Source organism: Pteropus medius, unplaced genomic scaffold (genome assembly GCF_902729225.1).
Source record: "Pteropus medius unplaced genomic scaffold, Ma_sr-lr_union100, whole genome shotgun sequence".
NCBI classification, from domain to species: Eukaryota; Metazoa; Chordata; class Mammalia; order Chiroptera; family Pteropodidae; genus Pteropus; species Pteropus medius.
The window spans coordinates 13974580-13984332 of record NW_024350319.1 but is presented as its reverse complement, the minus strand read 5'-3'; the positions used below and the strand labels follow the sequence as shown (position 1 = coordinate 13984332).

At 33.7% G+C, this 9753-nt stretch overlaps 1 pseudogene; it reads right to left on the bottom strand.

The window, feature by feature from the left end:
- Positions 1 to 6847: 6847 nt before the first annotated feature.
- Positions 6848 to 6966, bottom strand: LOC120583488 (uncharacterized; annotated as a pseudogene).
- Positions 6967 to 9753: the final 2787 nt, after the last annotated feature.

Below are 9753 nucleotides of genomic sequence, written 5' to 3'. Positions count from 1 at the left end.
GTACATATTTTCTTTATCTCCATGATAATATACCCAGAAGGTTTTTTCCCTCCATGGCACTGATTAGAATTATTGTTTTTGATTCTGTAGTTTTGATTCTGCATTTTCATCTTTTCTCAAACATAGCATAAAATCATTGTTTTTGTTCACTTCTTATGTTTTAACATATGTAATTGGCATAGGTACTCACAGGACTGCGGGACAGCTGGAGTTACTATGAAGTTGGCGACATAAATTTTGCAGCCAGCCTGACATTGATTTAAAATGCATTTCAGACTGATGAAAGCTGGTGGATTCACAGTCCCTGAGACTGAAGTTCTCTGGTTCTCCACTGAACAAAGAGCGCCCGGGGACCTGCAGTGCCCCATAAACTTGTTTCAGCTGTGAGGTGACATTCACCATAAAGAGGCATGTTGGGTAGGTACAGCTGAAAGAACTAGATTATCAGAAAGCCACACATCGCTTAGATCCGAAAAGAGTAGTTGGATTGTTCCTGTTGTTAGATGAGTCAGATTAGAACACCTTGTCATTCACTCGACAAGTTTAGGATTCTTTTTCATGCTTTTATTTTTTTCTCAAAATGCCTAGATATTTCTGATATATGAGATTTCCTATAAATTCAAATTTGTTCTTATTCAGAACTTTTTACTAAATTGCTATACTAAATTTTATAAGTTACTGTGTCTCTCTATGATTTGATTAACATATCTATTGTTATGGGGGTTAAACTGGATGGTGCATAAGACATCTTTCAGCTCTAAAATCCAGATATACACAGTTTATCATGAGAGGAAAATGTTCCCTAAAACCCCATGGAGATATTTTTAAAAAGTAGTTCGTTCTGCTCTGTCAGACTTTTTGGATTCTAAAATACAGTGGGCATCTAGAATTAGGAATAAAGACAATCTCATGTGGTTTTCACAATAATTTGCAGAGGTACTTTTCAAAATATTTTGTTTATTTGTTCTATTTACATGGAAAATGAGTATCCTAACAATTTCCTGTCTCTTCCCCATACAATTTCAATGAGAGAGAGAGAGAGAGAGAGAGAGAGAGAGAGAGAGAGAGAGAAATGGTTCTTTGTTCCTTGGCAAATAGATGTTTTAAGACTGAGCTATAAGGAATCAACTCAGGAAAATGGCTGTTAGAATTTACTATAACAAATCTGTTTTTCTATCATCCAGAAATATTCTCATGCTGTGGGTCATGCTATTTGCCGCCAAACAGATTTTTCCAGTTATAGAAGACCTCATATCGAAATAAAATTGGGGGGAAACTATAGCTCACTAGAGTTGTCTTGTTACCCCAAAGATTTAAACCAGATCTAATGGAATAGAAGAGGAATGATAAGCAGAGGGAGAAAAAAACAGAGAGAGAGATTAAGTGTGAGCTCCTTTGGATTCTGATCAAAATCAGGGCTTACTGTTTTGGAGCATTTGCATTCTCGATGTGTGCCATTTTATCTTGTTTTTACTCTCTCCCAATCTTAATTCCTTCCTATTCTAGTTTACACACACACACACACACACACACACACACACACACACATTTAATCAATCTACTTGTTTATTCCCTATATCCTTATGTTATTGAAACCAATCATATTCCTTCAGCATGTTATGTGATGCAAGGCAACATACTCAGGTTGTAGGGAACTTCAGCAATCTCCTTGTGTCACTCAAAAGATGATGCTAGCTCTTTTTAAATGTTATAAATTTCACAGAAGAAAAACTACTAAAAAAAACCACCTACAATGCCCTTAATTTACTCCATCGTTTAAAAAATAATAATTTATGTTTTCTTCAACCAATGCTAATTAATTTCTATGTCAAAGAAGAAAAATTGAAATGCCTTATTATAAATACCTACTGATGGCTAATTTTAATGGCGAGATGGGAAAAAAATAATCTATACCTTCACTCTCGAGGCTCACCTTTTGACTTTTTTGAAGAGACTAAAATGAACACATAGAGAAAATAATGTATTTATCTACTAGAGAGGTCAGGCTTAACTGCTTATTTTTCAATGAAAGTCTATTTAAAGGGGAAAAAAAGAAAAGGGAAAACTAATGGGCAAGTAAAGGTGATTATTTTGCCCTAAAGATCAAATTGAGGAGAAAGCCAGCTTTAGCACCAAATCCTTAGTATATAAAAAGAATGTATGTTATATGCAATATTAAATTTATGGTGACCTCAACCCCATGATTATGCTTTTGCATCAATTCTCTGAGCCAAAAGTACCAGGAACCAAGTAGAACAGATCTCATGTCTACTGAACAGGAAGCACATATAGGAATTATACTTCTGTGACTGGTGGAAATCACCATGGACAATCCATCAAGGAGAGGAAAACCTCTAATTCTAAGTCTCGGTTTCTTCAATTGTGAAATGATAACAATGATGTCTGCCTCGCCTATTTTACAGGTTTGCTATGTCCTCCACATAAGTAATATGTTAGCAATAATAGTATCTTCATTTATTGAGGGTTTAGATAATAAACAAATGCATAAAATTTTATAAGCATTATCTCACTTAGCCATTAAAACAAACCTATGAAATGAGTAACATTGATCCAATTATGCAGTTGAAAATAGCTAGGCTCAGAGAATTAAAATTTCACAGATTGTAAATGGGAAAGCAAAGAGATTCCGATTCCAAGTATTTTAGCTGACTTCTTGGGTAAATGATATCAAAAAGATTTTATTCATTAAATACCAACGAGAGTATTCTGTTTTCCTGGCCTCTTAGTTATCAAATGGTAATGATGTTTGGTGATAATAATTGCACTTCTGCTGATAAGAATAATGTTCATAGTTAAATTCTAAATGGCCAAAGTTATATTTAAGTAGAAAAGTCTATGAAAATTTACAGGAAGGAAGTTTCTCCTTTCATAAGTAAAGCTCTCTCTCTCTCTCTTTTTTTCACTTTTTTTTACCTTTCATTAAAATGCTAGGGGGAGTGTCTTGATATATTTTTTTTTCTTTGCCCTTGAATGCTGCTAATAATTGCTTCTGCTCATGATACTGTCCCCTTATTTTTATGAAAAAAAATAGAACACTTAAAATTAAAATCTGCAGTGGAATAGGTGATATTAGGCCATCTAAGGTCTCCTTCTGTCTTTCAAAATCTAGTTAAGGGCAAATAATCCCTCTCATTCAAGAAAAGATGTAAATAATCCCTTTGACCAAACTGCTGTCTAGTTAGACTAAGAGCACTAAAAAAAAAGTCACTCACTCTCCACTTACTCAGTCCAACTCTGAATGATGCAAATATCTGTCTATTTCAGATAGCTTTTCCCTTAGGTAGATAACAAATGATTCTAGTTTGGTGACTCCAGTACTAAAGTGTCATAGTTATAAGTGTCATAGATAAATATAGGAATAGCTTCTTACTAATGTGTGTGTATGTGTGTGTGTGTGTGTGTGTGTGTGTGTGTGTGTATTTTTTGCAATCTAGTGTTGCATATGGATGCTAGGAATAAGTAATGTAAATGGTCTGTTCTAATTTACATTTGAATGGGGGCTTAAAAAGGATCAGGGAGCACCGCCCTGCCTTGAAAAGCTATGGCCTAAAATGAGTGACAGGGATTGTCATCTGTATTATAATTATTACCAAGTTCCAAAAAAAAGACCCGTGTTAGAAATGGAATCGTCTCTGCAGGGGATATCCAAGACTGTTGCGCTTGGGTAAAATATGAATCAAGGGCTAATGCCAAAAACCCAAATTACATTTTTTAAAAGAGGATGTCACATTAAAATAGTGATAAACTGAGTAATTACAGAGAATTTATGTATCTTTTAACATAATTAATGATGTAAAACACCAAAGTTTGAAATTTAAAGTCCATCTATTTTAAATTATGCTTCAGAATTTACAAATATCATAAGAATAAAATAAATGTAGAATGCTTAGATTAATAAGTATAAACTAAATATAGATTAGATATTTATCTACTGCGAATATTACAAAAGGAAACAAGAATTACTTCTTGTATTAAGTAGATTCTAGCTAACTGTAGGGCATTTACTAAAACTAATGTTAATGTTATCTTAGTTAACTTTTCATATATAACAAGTACTGCGTAAATAAACCCTGTATGAAATCTGGAATGTAATTTATAATGAATTTGTGCTAATGATATTTAATGTGCTAGTTAAAATGGGAGCTTTATTGAGAATAAATTCGCTCATTTACTTCAAAGGGAGTTACCAAACGTGTAATTTTATAGCAATCTAAGAAACAAAACAACATTAGCTAATAAAAGAATGATTTACAGATTTCCTTATGAAAATGTGGTATATATGTTTTTTTTCACCCTTAATTGTTTACTAGTAAAAAACTTCTTAGTTTCTATGGACACTCCAAAAATTCAAACAAATAACTATTTGAGAATGCATATTTGTGATAGGCAGAATAATGGCTCCTCAAAAATGTCTACATCCTACAAGGTTATGAACCTTAAATAGGAAGATCATCAGTATCATGTTATCCAGATGTTTTCAATAATATGAGCCTTTAAAAGCAGAGAACTTTCTCCAGACAAGTCAACGAAATGTGGAGGAAGCAGGAGTAATGAGGCTGAAGAGGAGGTCAGAGAAAAGTGAAAAAGGATTCAACCTATCTTTGCTGGCTTCAAAGATGAAGGTGTTTTGGGCAACCTCCAGAACCATAGGACTCCTGGCCAAAAGCCAGCAAGAAAATGGTAACTGCCAGCTTACAACTGCAGGGAACTGAACTCTACTAAAAATGTGGAGGAGCCTGGAAGCCGCTTTTCCTGTGTAGAACACAGCTCTAATGACTGTGAGACCATGTTTCGCCCAGTAAGACCCTGTTGGCCTTTTGATTTACAGAACTGTGAGATAAGAAATGTGTGTTATTTTAAGCCACAAACTGTGTGATAATTTGTTAAGGCATCAACAGAAAACTAATACCATACTGTATTATATGTTCAATATAAACACTTATTACTAAGTGAACATTAAGATGATCAAAGTTCACTTTCACAATAGAATGCCATGGTACCGATATTAATGAGGATTTTAAAATTCTGAAGTTTTAGAGAATAAATTCCTTAAAATTGATGTCTTAATTAATGATGTAAAACAAAACAAAAAAAGATGCATCTTTTAAAAAATAAAAGCAGGTGTTTGCACATTCAACATAAGCAATGGAGCTCACAGTTTAGAGATTTTTTTTTTCATTTTCCTAAGTAAAAATTGTGTGATATTACACCCTTTTTTTGTTTTTTTTTCCCAAGGAATTTTATCATTTTAGTAAAACAATAGTTTATTATAACAGTTAGTCTTTATTCATCAATGACATATATCTTGAATCTGTTTTAAGAAATACAATGTGTTTTCGTTTTGGAAATTTGGATTATTGATTAGTGATTTTGTTTGCACATACTCCAAATTATTAAAGAAGTATCTTTATACCAAATGTCATTGTTGTTATTGTTTTTAAAAAAAATTAAACACGGCATCTGCACATTCAGAAATTTAATTTCCAGAAACTTCAATTGAGTATTTGGTTTTAACTTGTACCATTCTGTTGTTGGAGATATGCTTATCTCTGTTCCTCAAACTTCCATAGATGGGAAGGAAATTTTTCTCTCTCAGAACTGCACAAAGAACATAGAGTGAACACTTCCCTTCCTCTCCCCCTTCAGCTTACCTCCCCCACAGAAGACAGGAGGCTTCTTTGCTTGGTGATATCCAAGAGTCTAATATCTATTGTCTGTCTTGTCTAGAGGAAATGTTCACTTTTCCTAATTATGTTTTTATGTTTAGAAATCAGTATTGAAAAATGTATTTTAAAGTATAGGAGAGTTTTGATAAAATAAAGATGAACCATTCAAACAGCTGTTTAAATGTTGTGTTCTGGTGCATTACTACCTGATTTTTCAGAGGAAAGCATAGGAAAATAAACTCCACATTATTTTCAGTCTATTTTGATAGCAAGTCAAAAAAGAAAAAAAAAAAAGAAAAACCAGCAAATTCCCAGGGATCCTCAGATTCTTCACAAATATGTCCCATCGTCTCTTCTCCCTTAGAAATTTGTTCTTATATTAGCGAAAAGACTTATTATCCTGTGTTATAACTTTATGGACTTGTATATATTTCCTGTCTCTCCACCTCCTCTTCTCTTACAACATTCTTACTGCTCCTGATACCTTTTTCTCCTTTACATTCATTTCCAATTACTCTAAGTCCTACAGATTTCACTTTCCAAACACTGTAAAATCTATCCCTTCCAATGCCACCACCCACACCAAAGCTCCTGTCACTTAGACTTGTAGTGTAGCAACTGCTTCTTTACATAACCTTGTCTCTGTCATTTTTTTTTTTCTAATCTACAGACCAGAAGATCTTTTCAAAATGGAAATCAATTAAACTCTTACGCTCTTGGCTACCTCTCAGCTTCTTCTTGTATCACTCTTACTCTCTAAGATGAAAGATATACATTGAACTCTTAGTGTCTGGTGAACATACTGTGCTAAGAGCTTTGCATATGTTATTTTACTTAGTCTTCACAGACCACTCTGAGGTTACTACATAATTTGTGTCATCCCCTTAAGCATTTAATAAAATTGATACAGAATGTAGTTAAATGATTTGCCCAAAAAGCCATAGTTAGTTATTGGTACTCTGTATAAACTAAGTAGTTTAAGTCCATAGTCTACATTCTGAAACACCAATCCATCATTTGTCTTCCTTTTGGTTTCTTAAATGCTGTCTGTTCCTCTTTACATTTTCTTATTTTTTAGGTGAAGCAATCCTTGGTTGACCTCACAGATTGCAAGGACCTTGTCAGCTTACAATCCCTTATTTTTTTCTTTTTATTTTTTACACCTACAGCACCTGGTCTTCCTGGGTGGTCTTCCATCCAAGTACTAACCAGGCTCAACCCCGCTTAGCTTCCGAGATCAGACAGGGTCAGGCTTGTTCTGGATAGTATGGCCGTAGACCCTCTTTACATTTTTTACATGATTTTTCCTTTCCCTACCTGAGCCACCCTCCTCTCCATTTTTGCCTAGATAGCCACTTTTGGTTCTTTATATCAGCTCACGTGTAACTTACTCACAGACTTTCTGATTCTATAATCAGTGCTATCATTGGATCTTTATCCCTTCTTTTGTAGTACTTAGTGTCTAATCAGTCACTCATGTGTTTATCCCATAAGTGCCTATTTCCAACACTAGGCATTTCATTAGCTGATACACTCTAAGAAATAGGAGTCTTGTCTCCTTCTGCTCACCATTCTGATGTCCTTAGAGCTCATCACTCACTATCTAGAAAGTGCTCAAGAAATATCGGATAAAAGACTAAAGTAATGCTTCTTTCTGCTTTTAACCATATTCTAATTAACAACCTGATCCCTTCATGTGGTATTATACAAGCTGACAATAGTTTTTAAGCATCGTATCCCTTTAGCTCCACTCTCACATGGATTCAATAAAGCCCTTTCTCCTGTTTTGTTTGAAAACTTCTAGGGAGGGACCTTGACTGGCATGGTTTCAATCAGGTCACATCCCTAATCCAATTGACTCTGTTCAAAGAGGCCATATCAGGATGCACTTTCGAATATCTGGACCATTCTCAGAAAGGGTGATATCATATTGTGCTAAGAAGACAATTCGATTGGTGTCCACCACAACATCCAAGCAGATGTTTATGACTTGGTCTCAGAAACTAGTCCAACTGAACTTAATGAAAATAATGGTAATATTATCACTAATTACTATAAGCAAAACATGTTGCTAAATGTTTTACCTATGTTATTTCATTTCATATTTATGATAATCTTATGAGTATCTTACACATATTATTATTTCATTTCTCACATGAGGAACTGAAGCTTAGAGAGCTTAAGCGGTTTACTCAGAATCACATTCTGTCTCCAGAATTTGTTCTCAGAACTGCTATAAATCCTGCCTCCTTAATAGTAGAGCTATTTGAGTATATAGAGTAACCTAAAATTGACTAGATTAGCTGTGTTAGTATACAGATTCAAAGGAAAGAATCTATCCAGTAATTATGTACAAGAGCCTGATATACAAAGGTGGAATGGTAGGAGGAGAAAAAACAAGATGTATACAAAATACAGCAGGCGTTATCTCTGTTTGATGATAATGAAGTAGTAAATATAAATAAATAAGATTATGTGAAGTCCTATTAAACATAGCCATGCACACGCAAATGTACACAAACAGATAACAAATAAGGAAGGAATTTCAGGCCATTCCAATCCTGTGTTTGTTGTGCATGATCTATCCCAGAGGTTGAATAAAGTCCCTTTTCCAAGAAGACAAAACAGGATAAATGCATATATTGATGAGAAAACCATAATTAAGAGCACACATTTTAGTTTTCAAAGTTGAAAATTTATTAGATTCCTTAAAAGTCTTATATTCTAAATCTACTGAAAGGAAACCTTTAAAAGACAAAATACAAATTTAATTTTATATGCTGAGACTCTTTATTTTGAAGGTTCAGGAATAAAAGGTAAAAGAAACTTTCTATAAATCCCGGTATATTAAATTATTGGACTATTTAGCACATTATAAAATTTAAAATGACACTTCTGTTTTAAATGATTATGAAGCATTGAATATAATTGACTAAAACTATGTAAAGTGCATTACCATATGAAGTCAATCTGATATCTGATCAATTTCATAATACTACATATTATGATGTATAATACTATTAAAAACGTATTTAGTTCCTTTTAAAGCATTTTTTCTCTGTTATTGGACATACTACCTAATGCCTTAATTTATTCTCTAAACACTTCTTGACACTATTGATTTCTGAAACTGTTTTTTTATTTAACTATAAAATATTTCAAGATTTCAGTTTTATAAAATATGTGATGCACAATTAATTGTATTGTGTGACTCTGTTAGATCTTAGAATGTTCCTGTAATTAAACCAGAAAGTACTTATGAATTGGATTCTGTTCTAATTGTCATTTATTCTAATTCTACTATTTAAATTCTGGCTGAATATCAGTCCATTTGGATATTCTATAGGTATTTTTTAGTTAAGATCTTAAAAACTGAATTTATATCTCTACACCCTAATCCACACCAGTGTCTCTGCCTGCATCCCCTGATTCAATGGTGCCAATATCTGCCCACTGCTCAAGGCAAAAATCCAGGAGCTATTCTAGGTGCTTTCCTTTCATCAAGCAACAATCGTCATCCTAGCATATAATCAATCACAACATATTGCCTGGTTTCATTTTCAATTTGTGGCCATTAAATTCCAGTATGCTCTTAGCAATCCTACAGCATCTTGTCAGTCAGTTCACTTTCTCCTAAATGACTATTTCATAATTTCTCCTCCTCAAACTACCAATACCTATCCTTGGTTTTCATTCTCAGTTAACGACTTTGCATATTATTTCACTGCTAAACAGAAGTGATATAAAAAGCCTTCTCTATCTCTTGCCACCATATCTCACTTCACTGCTTTAGGACACACCTATACCTATACTGAGTATCCTGAAGTCAGCCACTCTACACTCACTCAGTATCCTTTCCTTTCTCAAGAAGTGAGTTCAGTCACTTACATCATCAGTTCCTCTCTGTATCTCTCCTACTCTCTGCATCTCTGTCTCTCTCATTATTCTCAAAAGTATTGTTATTACAATAACTTCTCCATACATACCTCCTTAGTTACTGTTGTTTCTTTTTCCTTTTTATAAAAATACTCTCCAAAAAGATAGTCTACTTACTGCCTCCAATTTC